At 38.1% G+C, this 22495-nt stretch overlaps 1 protein-coding gene across 1 annotated transcript in view; it reads left to right on the top strand.

Moving 5' to 3' along the window:
- LOC139129049 (death-associated protein kinase 1-like) overlaps positions 1-22495 on the top strand; it is a 133109-nt gene that overhangs the window by 54114 nt on the left and 56500 nt on the right. Inside the window, exon 4 of the mRNA XM_070694720.1 lies at positions 1-20. This exon is cut by the window's left edge and continues 78 nt beyond it. The gene's annotated coding sequence lies outside the window, so the exon portion shown is untranslated. The remainder of the gene's footprint in view (positions 21-22495) is intronic.

The raw sequence follows: 22495 nt of genomic DNA, 5'->3' as shown, positions 1-22495 counted from the left end.
GTTATCGATGCACAGACAATGTAAGTAATCCCACTGCAATGTCACATGGTAGCTAGCAAGTAACTCATAAATAAATAAATAATATATATATGTATATAATAATATAATATATATATAATATATATATATATATATATATATAATTTATACTTATGACATGGTGATGTGATATCGAATAGTTTGTAGTTTTGTGAATAAATTAATCCCTTTCATTAAGCTTATGACGGCAAGCAGTTATTATAAAAAATGTTTGCGTCATCTAGTGAAAACAAATATTAATGCACATACAATTGAATGTAAAACATTGAACAGTCAGCATATAATTGTTGTCAAAGCTGAAATGGAGGTAAATGGAAGTATTATGCCCGAATCGTGTCAGTAACATACTGGAGTGCTTTCGAGAAAGTGAATTAAAAGTTGCATTACTGTCACGAAAGCATGGTACACACTCAACGCTACACAGTTGTATACACACATTATTGTGTCATATCATGTCATAAAGATATAGCACGACTAAACATCAATTTTTACATTTATTGTGTCGCTATCAATAAAATTAAACAATGCTCTTTTAGAGGTATTTAGAAACTGCTGCTTTCATTATTGATTTAATTTCTGTTAAAGATCACTTCCGCTTCACGCTCTCGTTAATCTAATACAAGGGTAACTGAGCAAGAGTCGTAGTTTTTTCCAGGATGTGGAAGGCAAATTTACAATGCTCGGAATATTTGACGTAAAGGGAAAATTCAGCAAGGGTGATTTTACATAATTATGCGCCAGCTTTGTGGTCATTTACCCCGGAAAAGTTATTTCGCCATTTATAACTTGCGCGATTGTTTACAAAAACCGATAGAAATGGTACAGGAAGTTACCTATGTAATTTCAATCTTTGCATAAAGCTCCAGGCTAGGAGCTTGCATCATGTGATATGATAGGGACCATCTTCCCATGGTATCGCATGACAAGTTTACTTGGCGATATTTCCACAGTGCTTTATACAGTTGTACGTGGTACCACTTTCTTTCAAAGAATATCCTAAGCATACCTAGCAACAATCCTTGGTTGCACTTGAATCTTTTTCGTCGATGAGCTTTTCAAGTCCTATGCTGTTGGAATGTTGGAAAATGTTGGAAAATCTGATTTAGAGAGACCTAGTCGCTCATCCCGGACTCACATCACGTTCTAGTCACCTGCCATTGTTGCAAAGTTGCAGACAACACTATGGTCAAGTGACCGGCCACTTTTCCAAATTTGATCTGAACTATTTCCCTAGGGAAATAGCTTTTCAAAAATCTCCCCTGACGTGACTTTTGTCGATTCAATGGGTACTAGGCGTATCTATTTCTCACCACGTGACGTATTCTGGCGAATAGCGACACAGAATGAGCATGTGGTGTGTTATAAATGTCACTATTTCACTAGCCACTTGGCGTTTTAAGTCTGAATAAAAACGATTAAATGAATAATTTCTTGTGCACTCTTTTGTTATATCACTTTTTTCTACTATGTGCTTCGCTCTAAATGTTTGCTTCGGCTGCATATGCATCTGTTCTTACCAAATAACCAGAAGTCGGAAGGTTCTCAAGTCTACGCGATCACACCAAGCTACGAGGTCGCACGACTCGAACTGTATTGCGGAAATGCATTTCTTCAGGTGACCCATGTTCCATTCCTACGGAGGGTATTACCACTGCCGCTGAATCAGAGTGTACGCCTTGATGTAGCTGCATGCACCAACCATGTACTACCACATGTGACTGCCAATCTGACGAATAGTCCCGCTTGACAAGCCAGGGGTTCATCATGCTTGGTGAACATATTCAAGCTCGTTCAACCAATGCGAGAACCATTGATTTAAAATTTACAAAAGTAAAATATATAAAGATTTTATTTTACTACAGCTAGTACTAAATACGTTTGTAAGGAGGCGTAGCAGATTTAATCCGTACTGGAACCAGAAATCTTGAACATAAGTGTAGACTATAAATATTCAATCGAACGAGCCTGTTATGGGTCACCCACGCTAACTGGTACGCCACTACGGACATGCACGTTTCAGGCTATACTGTAGACGAACATGTTAAATGTTACAGGTTGTCAAGTTCTTCTCCTAAAAAAAGCTGGTCCCCTTGTGGTTTCACGTTTTTTAGAAGAGAAATTTTTATTTGCAGTGTTTTCGAGTTGACATGCTCAGTATCCTGTTTTATGTGCGGAACTGTAAAATGTCATGTTACGGATGTATGGGACGGGGTTTAGCGCTGAGACTAGCTGTTTGCTAGCCGTAGCTGATTTCTCCTACCGTGGTGTCGCTTGACAAATGTAACATTCTTTATCGTCATGACGTCATTAATGAAGCCACATTCGATGCCTTGTGCAACATCGACGATTCGGAGGAAGCATACTTCTACATTCTACCGAAAATCCATAAGCTGTCGCAAGAACAACTTGATAATCATGTTATACCACCGGGTAGACCGATTTGTAGCCATATAAATAGTCCATGTAGACCAGCTGCTCTTTGGTTGGACTTCATCCCAACAGCCACAGAAGCAGATTACTGCAGGGACAAACTTGTGCAAGATTCCACAGAATTTCTTGCCCATCTTAACCACTTTAACAATACACATGCCCCACTTCCGAGAGATTTACTACTTGTTACCATGGATGTACGCAGTCTCTATACCAACATACCACACCAAGAAGGGCTCGTCGCCATGGAAACTGCTCTACGCCTTCATTCACGATACACCATGACACAATTGAAGACATTATAAAACTTGTTCAGTTTATCTTGACAAATAACCATTTTTCGTTTAAGGATGGGCATTTTCGTCAAGTTCCGGGCACCGCCATGGGGATCCCATTTGCTGTCAAGTATGCCAATATCTACATGACTTGGTTTCGTAAGTCATTTCTACTCAGTACATCAGTTCATTCCCTGTGGCACAGAAGATTTGTTGATGACTAAATTGATCTATTTACTATCACCGAAGTCGAATTACAACAATATATACAACATATCAACAGTGTCCATCCTACAATCAAGTTCGATGTTGAATATAGCAAATCTAGCGGAACATTCCTTGATGTAAACATCATACGACACAGGGATAGACTAGAAACTGACCTACACATCAAACCAACAGATTCTGGATCCTACATCTCCCCGACCTCATGTCACCCACCCCACATATTCCGCTCAGTACCGTATAGTGGAGCTATCCGTATCCGCCGGATATGTTCGTTAGATAATTGGATGGAAAATCGACTTGACACATTCGCCAGTAATCTCGTTAAATCTGGATACAAGAGTAAGCACATCGCCCCAATAATTAACAAAGTTCGCACACTTAATCGCAGAGACTTACTGCAGTATAAAACCAAATCACCAGAAACAAGACTGACATATGTCACCAATTACAATCCATTAGGTCCCGATGTTAAAAAGATAGTCTCCGCTCATCATCATATACTCATGCAGTCAGATACTATGAAGGACGCCATGCCTACAATTCCATTGATTTCGTACAGACGATGTAGAAACCTACGTGATATCCTTGTACACAACAAACAGAAAGTAAGTCATCGATTAAACACGTCCCATCCATGCAACGCTACGCGATGCGTCAATTGCAAATTCATGTTGACCACGGACACCATCACCAGCACTTCTACAGGAGAACACTTCAACATCAGAGGCGATCTCACCTGCAAGTCATCATGGGTAGTTTATTGCATAATTTGTAGTAAATGTAAACAAATGTACGTCGGTACAGACAACTAATATCCTCAAACAGCGTATCAGTGGTCATCGTAGCTGTATCAGAAGACAGCAATACAGTACAAGTCCACTAGTTGCACCTCATTATAATAGTCCTGGACACTCAGAAGATAACTTCACAGTTGTAGCGATCGAACAAATAACCAACAAAGACCCGGTCAACTTAGATGCCAGAGAAACGTTTTGGATCAAGAAACTAAGTACTTTGTTCCCCGATGGACTAAACACAGAAACACCTCTAACCATGTAATTGACACGTTCGAGTTCCAACTATCCCAGTTCAATCTCATTTTATTATTGTTCCTGTCATCTGCTCATAACATTGAACTCCGTTAACACCCTATTGTCCTCTTTTTTTCAACACCTGTACTTTCCCGTTGGCTGTACTTTTCCCCTGGATTCTGTTCATCAGTTGGACCTGACGATGCCTTGTGAACAAGGCGAAAGCTTGTCACTGTAAGAACCATAAGTTGTGTTTTGTTGAGACCATCCAAATTCTAAGATTATATATATATATATATATATATATATATATATATATATATATATATATATATATATATATATATATATATATATATAACATCTGTGTATTGACAAAAACTATGAATTGAATCCATCTAAATCTAAAATGAGTCAAACCTTTTTTAATGAAAAGCCTTTTGTGCCCAATTTTCTGGCAATGAAGTCACATTTTTGTTAGGGTGCGCTCTACCATTTCACGCATGAGGTCGAAGGACTGAAACCTCTCCTCCCATTTGCAAATACGTATGACAGCCACAATTAAGTCAATAGCAAATAGTGATATTTGCAGAGCAATCGTCGATTGACAGTCAGTTCACACCTCAAGTAAGGTATATTTTCATATGGAAATGATTTCGAACTTACAGCGCTTGTGCTCGGCAGTCTTGGCATGTCAGAACATGAGCCCAGGTTATGGTGTATTACATTATTTGCCAATTGGTGTTGCGAAACTTCTTTTGGATTTGAAGCAAAACAGTACAAAATTCAGATGCATTTCCAAAACTCGGACAGGAAATCTCGTAAATTTCTGATACGTAATGAAGTTTGACCGATATGCAGATCGGAACTGCATCGCGTCGGTTATCGTCATAATCGATAGTACTTGCATACATGAAGACGTCGTACGCTCTATTTTAGTGACGGTAGAACAAAACCAAGGATGTCAAATAAACTGTCTATTGGTAGACTCCTTGAGGTACAAACGACACTCCATTGGAAGCTATACAGGATACTGTACCGCTTCACACCTCTGTGCCGGGGTATTGACATTTGTTGATTTGTCATTCTGAGTTTAGCATCAAAAGTTTGGCAGTGGCAACGTGCAGTAAGTGAGGCTACCCACAATTGGCCTTGATTTTTTCACTCAGACATTGTTTGCGTAAGGCTTTTTCAAGCAGTCGGAATTTGTGACAGTGATTTGAAGAAAATGCAAATGTTTTGTGTACGGCGATTTTGACGTCATCAGTTTGTGGCTATACCACTTGTAATATGGTGCTGGCAAGGCGTCTGTACGACTCTATCGAAATTATCGGAACAACCTGGACCGGACGCACGCTTGGCGTGATTGGCGATATTTGGTCTGAAAACATCATCTGATGCAGGCCGATGACGCAGTCGTCACAAGCAGAACAATGTTAGCCATTTTGCGTGAATTTTCTCGTCAGAGCGTTATACCCAAATTTGCCCGGCGTACCGTACACGTTTGCCATCTTTTGGTGTAGGGTAGAAGCCATAAAACCAAACCAAACGACCCAGTCTGATCACCTTTTCCTCCCCAGAAATGTGGCGGGTAGGTACAGAAGTTTGAGAACCAAAAGAAGAAACTAATGCGCGTCTTTGGACAATGGAAATCTTGGCACATATTTTATTTATTTTTAGTCACCGTTAGCAGATAAGGCGAATGCTACTCGACATTAGGTACACATCAAGCTGACTCGTGTCTTACTTTGCACAAGGTTTGATTGGCAGTGATATTCAAATCCCCATCGTCGTCCTCTGGGTCGACATTCTCACTGGCCACGCATAATTACTCACTAAAATTGTGGCAAAAACTTATCGGTTTGAAAAATATGTAGTCATTATTCATTGATACGGTATTTACCGTGCTGTAGAGCATTCCTGTTTTATAGTGTTTCATTCAAAACACGCAAAAAACCCAATTGCTGGAGCTCTTTTTTCAAGCTACTCATAAGGCGTCTCTTTGCATAATCAGCGTCATTTCATGTAATCCCGTATTTATAACCAATGGGCGTCTTTAAATTGGCCAATGCTTTGTGTAAACATATCTAATCGTCTGTTTACAAAGGAACATTTATAATATGTTTAATGGTTAATTATTCCTAACGTATACAACAAAAGAAATCGAATGAAGAATTTAGACACAATAGTAACATTATAATTTGATGTTGTATTTTGTTAACGTTATAGGTGTTGTGAGGGCAGCTGAAAGTTGATATGGGACCTCATTAATTCAATTATCTCGCGTCATACATCTCTCTTCAAATTATGCTTCATTTTTACATTTTATTTTGCTCACATGCTGTCGCTTCAACAGAACCACAAAATATCTTTCATGGCCTGAATGTCGAGTTAGATTTGCAGGGCAAGTGATTACAAAAATACTGCTTGGATCAAATACAACGATATCCCAACACATTGACAACTGCAAAGAGATTTGCTAAAGGTCATGGCAAATACTAATCGTTTCATGCTGTACTTGATTTAGTATGGTAGTTCATCGTTTTTGTTGTCTTCATAATGAACGCAGAGCCTTCATGCCTTCCTCTCTCACTTCATAGCAGCTGTTAGACAGATGCTGACAAAGAATGAAATGTGCATCACGCTCCTTCAGCCCTCGTAGATTTCAACCCATTCCTGTTTCAAGGGCACATTGTCATTGTTAACACGAAACACCTGACATCACTTCTTGGTCTTTTGGCCAGAGATCCACATATCTTTCTTTCATGAATTTGACTTTGTTTGTACCATCTATTTACCGTCTGTTCTGTGCTGTTTTGTGTCTATGTTTACAACTATTGTCTTACAAATTTTGACCTAGTGTTATTGGATTATGGATTGGTATGATTGCGATTATTATACAAGAACGATATGAACAATTTATTGCTAAGTCCTGGCCCGACGGTTGGGTCTAACGTTTATCATTGTTAACACTACCTGAAATGCAAATAGGTGTATTTAAACTAGCCAGTATATGATTACCGGTGGGTGAGAATGTAAAAAACGTTCCATGCAATATGCACAGAGACGGCTAAAGTGCCCCTAGCTGTCCCCGAGATTCAGACCGAAGATGACAGACATAAGGATAGCGTACAATATTGTCCAAATATTTAACTATTCAAGGCTTTTTGCATGAGATTTCTGTTCTGATCAAGAATTTAAACTAACTTCGAACAACATTTAACTTATGAATTTCAATGTCGCCGTATCGGTCGATCCCGTAAACTCGTGGTGGACGGAGACGACCTATCAAAAGTTCGCTTACCCTCTCTTGGCGAATTCAATAATGAGGTTTTTTATCACTTTATGACAAACCGCTGACAACACAATTAACACGATACAGATAAGACTTTCTGTGGTCAATATTTATGTTATTTCTACAAGTTCGTCTATCTATATGCTACACCTACAGCAGAGTTCGAAAATATAAAACTAACAAAATAAATCATTGAAAATGGACGCAATCTTTCCATTTCTCCCATTCCATTAATTTATTAACTTCAATTCAGCCGTATCAGTCAATCCTGTGCACGCGTGGCGGACGGCCTGGAGAAGGGAACCGATCAAAAGTTCGCTTATCCTCTCTCGGCAAATAAAATAATGAAGTTTGATAAGGATCACGACAGACAAACCTCTAAGATAACACCATTAATAGCAAGATTCAAATAAGACCTCTATGGTCAACTATTATGTTATTTTCATATACGGTACACTTACAACAGAAGTCGAAACGTGAATAAAACCAAAAACAAATCATTAAAAACGGACGCAATCTTCCATTACTGCTTCTGGCATTATAAGTTCTTGTCGACATTATTTACATTTTATTAGTTATTTGTCAATTGAAATGTTTATTTTATTGAGTTAATTTATGTGCTCTTGATGAGGTTATAAAGCCTTTTAACATTTGCGTTTGTTGTGTTGTTTGTTTCAACGCGTGGCGAATTTCGTGAACTGAGATGTTTAACAATCAATATTTGTTTTAATTTTACGTCCATGAACCCATGACTTCGACAGACCGATATATTGATGGTAATGTTTTTGCCTTTACACCATGATCTTGTCAATAGCTCAAATCATTAGTGTGAAGTTGTATTGTCACAGCTGAAATAAACTCAAAGCTTCATGCCAAAGAAAGTATTGTATTCGATGGGTCATCACTCTATCGAAAATAAGATAAGCCATAATGATATTTTATCACTTTGTTCAAATGCATGCGGAACGGGACACTGTTTGACCGTATACCTTCATTGTCGTCGCTTTTTGTGCCTAAGTATTCTCTCTCTGTGGGTTTTCTTGCACGATATTTAAAACGTATAAAATATCACTACGCTATGGCCAGGCTAGCTCTGTGGGTCTCGCTTGCTAGAAAGACCGTTGACGGCGCATTATCATATGGTTGAGGACAGCGCTGCATAGCAAAGAGGGGCTGTGCAGAGAGTCTAGGGATGGACGACCATGCAGGTTCTGATAATCCCTCGCCTCATGAACAATGCTGCGTAAAAATGTCTGAAGTTATAACTTTCATGTTTATATACACATGTTTTGACAAGCGTGTACAGATGGACTCTTAATCGTTTGTCTTGTTGAGGTCATCTCACATTACAAAAGCTGCAACTTGAGTAGGGAATAGGTTGACATTGGACAGTTGTAATCGCAAGGGAAATGGCTGAGACCTAAGTACTCTAACTAAATGTCTTAGTGCTCGTTTGTGGAACGGTTTATAGTTTGATGTTGATTAAACTTTAGTAACTTATTTTGTTGATCAAACGTGCTATGTGCCTATATTTAAAATACTAATTATCCAATATAAAACGAATATTGTCGTAAAAATACTGATGTACCGAATTTTTAGCTCCCATAGCCATATCTATATATGGCAATGGAAGCTATTCTTATAGGCTAGGGAACTGTCTGTATGTATGTATGTATGTCTGTATGTCTGTGTGTCTGTATATCTGTATGTCTGTATGTCTGTGTGTCTGTATATCTGTATGTCTGTATGTCTGTCCGTCAACATCAAAAACTCCAAAACCGCTGCACATTTCATCTTGATATTTTGTGTGTACATGGAGGATGGGCTGTAGATGAGATTTTGTTCAAATGAAGTTGTCATTGCCAAAAATATGCAAATTAAATGAAAAAATGTAAAAACAGTGAATATTGAAAAAACTCAATAACCACAGAGGAAATTACATGAAAAATTAGCATGTAAGTACTTTGGGCTGACCTGAAATGATTGTGCACATCTTTGGTCAGTATCTTGGACTTGCTATTTTTCATGAAATTTTTGTAATTTTCTCCCATTTTTGGTCAAAAAATCTTCCTCTCTGAAACCACAAGTCCGACTGATTTGAAACTTGGTATGGAAGTGCATAGGAGTGACCTTTCCCAAATTTGGGCAAATCGTGGTGAAATTTGCATATTTTAAGTTTACACATCCATAGACTCCATGTATAAGGTAGATCTCCAGAGACTCCCATGTATAAGGCCACGAAAATAAAAATTTAGTTTCTCATCGTATTCATATTGCAAAAAGGATGCAGTGGCACAATTTTTTGTCTCAACGGATGAAATCAAGCGGGCTTATAGATTGGGTCATGTCCGTCTGTTCGTCCATCCATGAGTCAATCCGTTCATGCAGATATCTCGGATATTTTGACAAAATGTCATGTGACCTCGATGACCTTTGACCTCAAATATACATATTTGTCCATAACTCAGTAACCACAAGTGCTACACCCTTCATATATGGTATGATGGGACATTATGACGCCACATGTCGTAGCTCATTAATTATGCATATATCTAATTTTGAGAGAGTCAAAAGAGCTAGAGGTCTGATTTTTGGTATATAGGGATAACTTAGCAATACATTATTTTTATAAAATTTCACATGACCTCGGTGACCTTTGACCTCAATATACATATTTGTCAATAACTCAGTAACCACAAGGGCTTCACCCTTCCTGTATGGTATGATGGGACATCTTATGACGCCACATATTGTACCTCATTAATTATGCATATATCTAATTTTGAGTAAGGCATAGAGCTAGAGGTCTGATTTTTGGTATATAGGGATAACTTAGCAATACAATTTTTGTGACAAACTGTCACTTTACCTCGGTGACCTTTGACCTCAAAAATACATATCTGCCCATAACTCAGTAACCACAAGTGCTACATCCTTCATATTTGGTATAATTTGACACCTTATGACACCACATACTGTACCCCGTTAATTATGCGCATATCTCATTCTGAGCAAGCCAATAGAGCCGGGTGTCTGATTTTTGGTATATAATGATAACTATAGGCGAGAAATGTTTTGAACAAATGTAATGTGACCTCGATGACCTTTTACCTGAAATATATGTTTATGTCAATAAATAACCACAAGTGCTATGTCCTTTCTATTTAGTAGGATGGAGACCTTATGACAACACATGCTTTACTTAACCCCTTGACTACCTATGGCGCCGGATATATCCGGCGCCATATTGAATTACCATATACCTAGAGTGCCGGAAATATCCGGCACAGTTAAATAGGCGTATTTGCTTCGTTTTTGTTGCTAAAAATCCCGTAATTTCGGCATCGGCACGCAGCGCGACTAAGATTGATGTATTACGATCTGGCCTGAATGTGATTGCGCCCCCGTACGTCCGCGTATGGCCAAATCCGGAAGCAAATGTCGTGACCCAAGACCTCGACCCTGAAAGGTCAGGCTGATCACAGAAGAAGCGTTGCGCTGATTGTTTACAGTTTTCAGAAGAAGGACGATCGCAAAGATGTTCATGGTTTGTTTTTTTTAATGAAATGAAATGTTTTTATTGAAAACAAATAATTTATATGTAATATGTTCTATTCACAGCAATATTCGTGAATGAAACTAGAGGAAATACAATTTTTTACTATAAGCCAGTGAAATTTTACAGCAGCCATATTAACATTATGACTGGTCACATGACTGGTCATGTGTTTGGTCATGTGATATGTTGTTCCCTAAAATGTACTTTTAAATATTGTGAATTATTTTTTGATAAATCATAACCATTTTAGATGCATGTTTCTGCAAGGAAGACATAAAGCAGGTGTTTACAAATATAAAATGTGTTGATTTTCAAATACAGAATCATGTCAGATGCTGATGTTTGTGGTTCATTTACTCTGCCTTTTGTGAGAAAAATATTAAATAGGTACATCTATAAATAAAGTAAAGGGTAGTTATTATTACATATATGTAAAGACAATGTCATGCAAAATTGCAACTGTATTCAAATTTGTGTCATTTATGGATTCAAAAAAAAGTCCTGATGCTTCAAATATTCATATTTTTTGCCAACTCTGGTCACATGATGTGTCATGTGATCAGTCACGTGACCTGGAAATACAAAACTTATGTATGAAAAAGTGGGAAATTTCATGCTGATTCAGAAAATATATGGTTTATTGGTACTTACTTAATTTTTACTCTAAGCAGTGTTCATGCAATGACCACACCCAAGATTTTATCAATATTTACATAAGGGGCCTGGTATATGGGAACACATTGGCCTTGGTAGTCAAGGGGTTAATTATACACACATCTAATTCGGGCAAGACAATAGAGCTAGAGGTCTGAATTTGGCATGTAGGAGCGTTGTACTCTTTTAGAGCGCAATATACATAGTAGCTGATGAGTAAATAAACTTGGGGAGTGCCAGGGAAGGGATTATGCATAATCTGTTGACTGATTAGTCGTAGGGTTTTAATAGAGTATTAATTGTTTGACCTAACTGTCGGAACTGCTAAGGCATCTCGATGCCGTCTACACGAGCGCTTGGACTAATTACCTCCATGACAAGCGTACACTACAGTGTAAGTTTATTGCAGCATTCGATTCGACCTCGGAAAGGACTCAAGGCTGCGGAATGAAAGCGAGCCCGATGAGTGATATAGGGAAAACAATATTGGCTGACAACAAAAAATCTGCGCGTTTGTATGTGGATGTACATTTGCGGTGTCTGTGATCATGGAGATATATAAGAACAGCTCCATGCTGAGATTCATGATGGTTAGAGTAACTGAGGATTCAGTGAGCAGCAATTTTTTAGATCTTCACGGGCCTTGAAAACCGATTAACACTAATCAAACTACGAGCATTTCTGAGACAATTCGTCCTCACTCTGTACAGCAATTCTGTGGGTGAAGACCGTTTCTGGAGTCATTTATGCTAAAATGAACCAATCGCCTGTCGGCGGCATAAAAGTCAAAGGAGAGAAGTTGAGAAAACATGAACATAGAGAAAAGTACGTCATTTCATCAAGCGCAAGTTGCATGCGATAGACTGCTCGTCAGCGTCATACATCACAGATAGATAACTCTCTGCTGTTGTTCGTATCCAACATGAGTACCATCGATTCCAGGCGAATATGATATCAGACCCGTCTTCATTACATGTAAATCTCAGGATTAGGATGGTGTTTTGCGCTGTATTCAAGTAGTTAGCCCGTAAGCGTCTCATGGTTTACCGACCGATGATGACATGTTGATGAAAACTCAGGGCGATTAGGGACTGGACACAGATTACAGGGGGGGTGGTGTTTTTCGAAACACCGCTGCGTCAAAAATAGTGACCCTTCAAAAGTTCATGCACAAGAATTAGTGACCCGCCCCCTTATCCGTGCATGAAAATAAATGACCCTCCCCTATTACTCAATGCCCCCCAATAAACCCGCAATATGTTCAAGACCCCCATTCTGACTTGCTATACTTTTGAAATCCCCCTCCCAAAAGGAAGGCAAAATGTGGCTGATATAACGCTTTGTCCAAAAAATGTCAAATCATATGTGTGTGATAATGCATGTAAATGTACTTTGCTTGAAGATGCAGGTAAAAAGTGCATGCGTACATAAACAATGTAATTTTTAGATTTCATCGATAATGTTAATTCACTATACATGGGAGTCTATGACAAACTGTAAAAATATTCTTTCACGATTAATAAAATGCACTTTTTCTGCATATATGGACCCTGAATAATTGACATAATTGTACTTGATTAGAAGAGGGTGGTAACACATGCATCTGTGTACAAGAACTTTGTTTTTGGAATTTCGCATAAAAAGTTTATCCATCATACATTGTAGTCTATGACAAAAGTAAGAATACTTGTTTTAAAATACAAAACTTGGCAAATCTGTCTATTTATGTACACTCGATTATTGGTATAAATGTTCATGATTAGACTAGAGTGGTTTCAAGTCCATGGTTGTGCAAGAAATTTCATTTTGGCATATCACTGAAATGTTGATTCACTATACATGGCAATCTATGACAAAACTATGAATACATTTTTTCCAATACAAAACTAGGTAAAATTGTGCATTTATGTACACCTAATTATTAGTATTAATGTTCATGATTAGACTAGAATGGTTTCAAGTCTATGGTTGTGCAAGAAATTTCATTTTGGCAGATCATTGAAATGTTGATTCACTATACATGGCAGTCTATGACAAAACTATGAATATTTTTTTCCAATACAAAACTAAGTAAATCTGTGCATTTATGTACACCTAAGTATTAGTATTAATGTTAATGATTAGACTAGAGTGGTTTCAAGTCCATGGTTGTGCAAGAAATTTGATTTTGGAATTTCATTGAAATGTCGATTCACTATGCATAGCATTCTATGACAAAACTATGAATATTTTTTTCCAATACAAAACTAAGTAAATCTGTGCATTTATGTACACCTAATTATTAGTATTAATGTTAATGATTAGACCAGAGTGGTTTCAAGTCCATGGCTGTGCAATAAATTTGATTTTGGAATTTAACTGAAATGTCGATTCACTATATATAGCAGTCTGTGACAAAACTATGACTATTTTTTCCAATACAAAACTAAGTAAATCTGTGCATTTATGTACACTTAATTATTAGTATTAATGTTAATGATTAGAGTGGTTTTAAGTTCATGGTTGTGCAAGAAATTTGATTTTGGAATTTCATTGAAATGTTGATTCACTATACATTGTAGGCTATGAGGACACTACAAATAACTCATAGGTTATCTGATCCTAAATTGTTATTCAAAAGTTGTTTGACCTGAAGCTTCCAGTTGTTATTGATGACATTTTGCACTATTCTGAATAGTTTGTATTCTGTCAATGTCCTCAAAAAATAAAAAAATGTACATACGGCGACATGAACATTTGACACCGACCTATACCTAATGTATTGCCAATGGGAGAATGATATCAAATAAGTGATCTCCCAAATTGTTATTGAAAGAGTCATAATAGGGGACAGTTATGCACAATAGAGGAGTTGGATAAGTAGAAATCATGACAACTTAAATCAATGTGGCTGCTTGGATCATCAATATATTGTTTATTATACCCTTAAAATTGCGCCCGAAGGGCGCGCCGAAAATGGAAATGGCAGAAAATGAAAGTGCCAGGAGGTATTTTTTCTTTTTTCAGTATTCCATATTCTTCAATACGTGCACATGCAAGTTCAGCTTTGATGCATAAAAAAGGTGACCCTCCCCCATAGGCATACACAAAATTTTATGACCCTTCAAAAATGCTTGCGCGAAAAATGGCGACCCACCCCCAAAAACACCGCCCCCCCTGTAATTTGTGTCCAGTCCCTTACGTTATTATTTACGTTGTGACGGTCAAATTCATATTGAAATGTGTCTTCGGTCCTGCAGCATTTTGGCTACTGCCATGATAACTGATAACAATGTTGTCATGTCCATCCCCATAAAATTATTTGATTGACATTCGTTCGGTGTATGATGAACATTGTTAGTCGACATATGTTTTTACCTTGTCAAGGTCAGTTTCTCATTTAGTGGTAGGGTGGTTGCATTGTACGATTATTGGGTAATAGCGCGGTGCGGAAACGAAATGGGACAAGGAAAAACGAGACCGCAAGATTGAAACGACTTACACATTATCAGTTCACTGCCATTGTGCCAAAACGTCTACAAACCAAAGCAGCTATTGTTTTGTGGGTGTGATTTCTGCATCGCTACGTATTTTGCCTTGGGAAAATTTGCTGTCGCTGTCTTGAAGCCCATTCAATTTGTTTCCACCTTGTATTTTCTAATCCGAAGTAGTTCCAGTGCCGCGGTTTCTGATATTTCATTTTTATCCATAAATTGTTCAACTCACTTAGTATTCGCATCGAACGGACAATGTCGGGTTTCTAGACCTTTCGGCGCAAAGTCGTTTCGGCCGCACAATTTCTGACCCCAAGACGTTTAGGCAACGCGACCAAAGACATTTCGGCACTGCCTGGTTGGGGAACTCTTGCCAAATGTTACAAATCAAAACACTGAGAAGTATAGTGTCAGAATTCACATGCTTTAAAGGTTGTGAGAACATGGTGAAAAACCGTGAGAAAAGAGTTTCATATCATTTTCAATAGCAATAGCCGCCGACACTGTCAAAGTTTGAAAAGCGGTGCCTAAATGGCACTGTAAAAGTCATACTGGTCAGAACGCAAAGGTCACGCTCATGAATATGACTGGTCTGTCAGTTACTAATAAGTTTGAAGGGAAAAAATAAATCGTAATGGGGGTGTCGAAATGTCTTGGGCAAAAAGAAGCCGAAACTGCGGCCGAAAGAGGCTGAATGTTGCTTAAATGTTGAAGATTTGAAGGGTGTCTGTTGCGGTATTCAAGTGTTCCCGCTGTCACTAAGGCGCCTGTGGGACGTACCATTTATGTATACGGGACAGCCTCTTCAAAGATGTTTAAGGTAGAACGCACCTCGGGGACAGATATTCGGACTCTCAAACTTTTACAATTCTCTTCTGATATACTACATGTGAAGCTCTTGGTGAAAGAAAACTTTTCACCGGCTTAGTTTTTCGAAATTCGAAAATTTTTATTTTTCTCCATAGGGTTAACACAGGGATGCCGGCCATTTTGAATTTCTAATATCGGTAAATCTTGGGTAATTTGCTTCTCTAGTACCAAAATTTGCACGGTGACCCCCTTTTTTATTCTTGATTCTGAAAGAGAATGATTGAAAGCTTCCTTGAGGAATGTTAGAGGAAAAGTTTAAGTCTTTCACTTTCGAGGTGCATACTACCTCAACATTACGAAAGTTATCCACCACTCCTGGTGCTTTTACAAAAGCACAAAAAATGTCCCAGATAAAAATTTAGTGTGTAGGCCATTTGTGTAATCTGAAATTGTACCGTCAACAATGTCATAAGTCTGACCTTGTCCGATTATGTCGATAAATTGTGATCTTTTGGAGCGGCCATCCCTACGAGAAAAAACGGTAAGACCCACCTTTCGACGCCTTATTGCCAGGTACACACTATGGTCTTGACCCACGCAGTGAATGGTAGGTGTTTATGGGATTTTCACAGCGGATGTTGTTTAAGTGCATGCGAATTCTGTGACGCTGCTTGCTTAGTGTAATCCCTTGTCAATCAAGACTTAACGGTAGTCTCAAACGCCAAAATGTACACCTGTGCCTCTCGTACATTTTTACTCCAACATTTCAGCCAAAGACAGGAACTTCACGACCAAGATATTCTACACACAGGAAGATCAATATTATAGGAATACTTTTCAGGGATAAAAAAAATCGTGTTTTTGACTCAAAATACCAAAACAAAGGAGGAAAGCTACCTTAAGTATTTTCACTTCATGCACTTTATCCCTTTCACACATGTTCAAATATCTGACCAGAGAACAAACACTAAATAGTCCAGGATGGGAGCTACAGTGTCATTGACGCTATTTTTTCATGTAGTGAGCAAAGGCGGAAGTGACACCGATCACTATTGTATCGTCAAACATCACCAGAAAACTGTTTTCAAAGGCCCCAGTTAATATGAATATAAATATCATATTGAACCTAGTTTTACAGTAGTGTCCCTTTTGTTTTATAGTTTGCAAATTTTATACAAGATATTCCTATAATTAACAACGAAAAGGAGTTCAGCCAGGATTTCAATGCTGTATCAGTTCAACAATGCCCGTGGCGCACATTTTTTTCGATCCGTCGTGTCGGTATGAAAGGTCGTAAAACATAATCGTCTTTAAATCTACCAAAGTAAAAAAGTAGATTCCACTCGTGGAGTTGTCAAATCTCACCTTCACACGGAGCGTTTCGTGGTCGTGGCGCAGCAAGCAGTTTTACCCGCACTACCCTGAGGGTGCAGGGCACTAGGGGCTAGGGGAAACTGATTGAACCTAAACTTGTCACGTCGACGATGGTTTAAAAACATAAAATGCAATAATTTTTAACGTCAAGTTGCTTATTGTCTGATAACTATATTGCTGAAAATGTGACCTTCCATTCCGATGTCAAGTGCCGTACCTGCCAATGACTGCGCAAACACTTTTCTACTTTCCAGTTTAAGGTTCTTCATCGTATCATAGCAAAAAATCTCTTCCTTTTCAAAAATAAAATAAGAACTGATAATACATGTGAACATTGTAGCCAGATTGAAACTGTAAGGCATCTATTTTATTATTGTGAAATTGCACAAAAGTTGTGGAAAGCTATAGAAGATTTTTTGAAGGTCTATGTAAGTGTGTCATTTCATGTAAGACCATTATATTAGGTTCTCCAAGTGATTCTAATGTACTGAATCATATCATACTTATTGGGAAATATCTATTGTATGCACGCAGATATACAAAAATTACACCATGTTTAATATCCTTCACTAAAAAGTAAAAGAAATAATGGCCATTGAACAGAAAGTTTTAAGTGAAACGAAATTTAATACGAAATGGGGTATGTTTGTGCCCCTAGTAATGTAAGCTTCTTTACCTCGTACACCTGTGTTTTCTGTGTTATGTATTGTTTTGTTGTCGTTTTGTGCGCTTTTTTTCTTCAAAGTAAATAAAAATTAAAAAACAAAACAAAACAAAACAAAACACTTTTCTACTTTAATCGTGTGCCCAATTTATCACTAGGAATATATTCGGATAGCTAGTGACATAACGGTTAGCAAATTACAGGTAGCACTGTTTACGTACACGCGATGTTTCATAGATATCTTACAACATACAGCTTATTAACATCAAAATTATGACAGGCGCCTGTTCAGTTAAACTTATTTAATATCATGATCGTTAATCCCGGACAGGTTATCCAAACTTCAACTAATCCGTGTACCCCAAAAGTTTAAATGTCCGACTTCAGGTCATTGTGCAGGGTGGCGCCGATGGTTGTAATTACGTTTGAACCCCGTTAACATGTAAAAAGCCACGGACATGCCGTGTTTGGTCTCAGCGTCCCATAATTTTGCCATGTTTAAGTAAATCATTGTCATTGAATCTTGCATATGATATCTATGAATATATAGCGACTGAGATGAAAATAAATTGAAAAAATTCTCCGTTTTTTGTCAAGAACGCATATGTTTCGAAATGTGTTCCATGCAAGCTTACGACCGTTTGACCTCTCTTTGCATTATGTCACGAAAACATGATTATTCAAATTTATTATACCGTGAAAGCGATGATCCCGCCCAGTGTATGGAACAGGCTACGTCATCAGTAATCCCCCTATTGTGCGTCCACGGTCCTGTAACTTCCCTTTAAATAAATGGAGTGACAAAATGTTATTGTTTGCAAGCACCTTGATAAACGGGACGAGACCGTGTTGCACTAGCACTGCATTAGTTTTGATCAAAGTGTATGGACTTTTGATTTGAATGTCGGAACTCGATCTCCCACCAAGTTTACATAGTAACCGCCCTTAAAGCCTTGTGATTTACGACTTAGTGCAGTATTTTCACGAGTTTCCTTTCAAACCATGTTGATGTAAATGTACTTACTGAAGGATGTGTACACAAATGTTAGTAAGCACTGATTTGGACTGTGTGTACAAGTTTGAACTAGATATGTTGCTCTCATAAAAAGGCCACAACATGAACGAGTAGAATAATACTCTCTTTGGTGCATCTACATATCAGAATCTTCCGAGAGACAAACAGGATGTCATTCACTCGACGTCCTTGTTTTTGTAGTTTTAAGCTTTTTTCTAAAATGCCGGGAGATAAAAGACGATGTAAAACTGTTCAATTCATTCGCTCATTCCGACACGAACAACTGTGTACTACAGTTTTTCAAGGGGTACACATCATGTAGTGAATATAATTCAAAGAATATCCAAGGTAAATTGAAACACGCTTGTGGCTTTTAGGGCTTTAATTGTCTGATAATTAAAATATACCGAAAAGTTCCCTGCAACCACCTGTAAACAGATGTGAAAATTCCTTTCACAAAGAGATCAACTTCAGATAATACTTTTGAGGATATGAGAGCAAGTGCCTTGCTTCACTCCTCATCTCTACACAGCCAGATAGCAAGGGCTTGAAAATAAATTGTGCTGTTCCGATATTATGGTTTTCAAAAATAGGGTAGGTAGCTATAGGGTGGGCAGAATTTTTTTCCAAAATATTTTTATTTTTAAATATGCATTTCTCAGGGGTTCAGGGCGGTCAAGCAATGGGTTCAACATTTCCAGAAAAAATGTATCATACATATAAAAGGGGAAAATATAAAAGACATCCTCATTCAAGCAAAAATCAAATGCCAAGTAACGAACTCGTGATTTTAAGGGATTTTCCTTTTTTTTTTTACCTGCGTGTTTACGTAGCTCTAAAGTGTTCAGGGTCGGCAGGTAAAAATAGGGTAGCGTTATATCGGGTTATCGGAAAAGCACTATATTTTTGTTCGGCCCAATCGTGTCGACTAGTCACTGGCCGGCGCGCCACAAGGTTATAATAATTGTAGGCTGACTTGTTCATTTTTCGACCTCAATATGAGAAAGAAAATTCTTCGAAAGTTTATTTCATCGACCATTTCTCTAGAATCCATGAGTATAACTGTATATAACTGTGTGTCGCGTTTGATTACGAACTGCATTCGATAGTACGTTACTCAATAACCAGTCTTCCAGAATTCGTTCATTTTTTAAAAATATATTACGAACACACTGAATAGGTTTCTAGTATTATGGGTTAATAAATAGTGGTTTCTCCAACATGTAATGAAAATACGATCAAACGGAGTAGAAGTGTTGGTATGATGGTGGGAAGCCCATAAATATAACCGGTTCACACAGCCATGCCACGCAGTTAATATACATGCAATACAAATATATTTCCACACTCACCCTTATCCTACGGTCTGGCCGGCAGCTATATCGCGGTAGTTTCGTAAATGTCGCTGTTAAAAAATCTAAATTAAAACATTCATGGATCGAGAGCGCAGAATACGGGCGCAGATTGATATTGCAGAACAGGAGTGCAGTTCGACATTGGAGATTGAAATGCGCTAGCGCAGATTGGGGACGCAGACTATCAATTTCTGACCACTCACATACCTGGTTTTAGAGTCAAAGGCCTTGTCTTGCGTTCTCTCACCATCAAAACGGGGTAAGCCTAATTCACGTGCCGCGTGCCACGAGCCACGATCCGCGTGCCGCGAGCCAAAGTTCACGATGCACGGATTAGCATGTTAGCTAGAATAGGTGCATTTTCACTCTAATTCACTTTATCGATTCATCTTCACTATTAAATCACATTTAATAGACACCTTGTATGTGCATAAAGTGATGACCTGCGATATGTGTGTTCACGCAATTCAACATGTGCTGGCCGGTAAGGGACTGGAAAAAAAATATAGGGAGGAAGGTCGAATTTTTCTAAATGATGCTGAAAAAAGTGACTCTCCCCAATTGTTATGCCGTCCCTGTACGTGCTATAGTCAACATCAATAATATTTTATTTGACAAATATTAACTAATTCATAATGTGACGCCTCATCCCACCAAATATGAAGGCTGTTACACTAATATACTGGCAAATAAGTTAAATTCAGGTCAAAGGTCATCCTGGTTACTTGATATTTTTGCTGTACACTTTCGTCCCATGATGGCTGTCCACTAAAAATCTGACTTTTAGCAATATTGGCTGGGTCAAATGTCATCCTGGTCGCTTGATATTTTAGCAGAAATCTTAGTTAACATAATCATCTCCGTCCACTAAACTTCAGACCTCCACCTCTGTTAGCTAGCCTATAATTTATAGATGTGCATAATTAGTGAGGTACAGGATGATTTGAGGGTCGAAGGTCGGTGTCCCATACCAGTCACAGTTTGATAGACACCAGCCGTCTTTGACTCTTACGTAGGATAAGCCTCAACTTAGTTGCAGAGGGGGATAGGGCAGGTCAAAGGTCATAAATTCTCAAAAATAATATTGTAAAATCTTCTTAATATTCGCAGCTTAAGACCTAGATATTTGAAATATAGCAACCTTATCATATGGTCTACAAAACTAATGTACAGAATTTTGATTGATCAATTTTTAATGTTACAATTTTACGGGCAATGTGATTTTGAAAAAAAATACTGGCCCTCCCTCCCTATAATTTCTCTCGAGTCCCTTTCTGCATATGCCCCTTGATGTAGAATTCGTAAACACACATTTGCTTCACCAGTTCATGCATTTAGAAGGCGGCGTTGAAGCCCGAATGTTGATTTATCCATGAAAATGAATCAATGAATTACATTAGAGTGAAGATGCACCTATTTCTAGCTTAACATGCTAATCCGTGCATCGTGAACTTTGGCTCGCGGCACGCGGATCGTGGCTTGTGAATTAGGCTTACCCATCAAAACGACAGTTAATCGGGCGCCCAGTAACCTTCCCCCTACTCTATAACTGAAGAAGAAGTGTTTGATATCTGTTCTCCGACAAATTACTTTTGGAACCATTCACATCTTAGCATCTATTTTATTGATATTATGGCTGTTAATAAGATCGTTTACCCTGGCTTACGGACGCGCGTGATCAAGATTGGCATTTGTTTCGAAGTCACCAACAACCGAACCACCGCACGAACCACCGCAATGATCTATTATCTTAATAGAACGAATATGGACACTACTCAGAAAAACATTAAATTTGTTACAAACACAATCGATCGGCAAATCTTATCGCCGAGGAAATTAGTACTTAATCTGAAAATATAGCAATGTGTTGAAAATGCAGCAAAGAGACACATTGGAAAATATTTGCAGTGGAGAGAAATTGTTCATAATTTTACAGACAGAATACCAGTAGTCTATGATTTCTTTGCTGAAACATTGTTAGCCGGATAATTAATTAATAGTTATGATTTTGCAGTCCTAAATCCTCCAAACAATGGGGCTAAGACGAGATATTTACAATGGAAATCCTGCGCCGCGCAACGCTTTGAGTACCAAGGGTGCATAGAGGTTTTATCTTATTGCTTGACTGTGAATTATCTATTCGCTATTCACTCGCAGGGAAAATAGGAACGTAATTATTATTCGGCCAGCTGCAAGGCGAATATTCTTTTAGGTTTATTTAATCACAGTGTTCATCCAGTTTTACTATGCCAGCATATAGCCTCATACGTTGTCATCACATCTCTTGCAAACG

This window comes from Ptychodera flava, unplaced genomic scaffold, assembly GCF_041260155.1.
Source record: "Ptychodera flava strain L36383 unplaced genomic scaffold, AS_Pfla_20210202 Scaffold_87__1_contigs__length_454918_pilon, whole genome shotgun sequence".
In the NCBI taxonomy this organism is placed as follows: Eukaryota; Metazoa; Hemichordata; class Enteropneusta; family Ptychoderidae; genus Ptychodera; species Ptychodera flava.
This window is presented reverse-complemented; position numbering and strand designations above follow the sequence as displayed.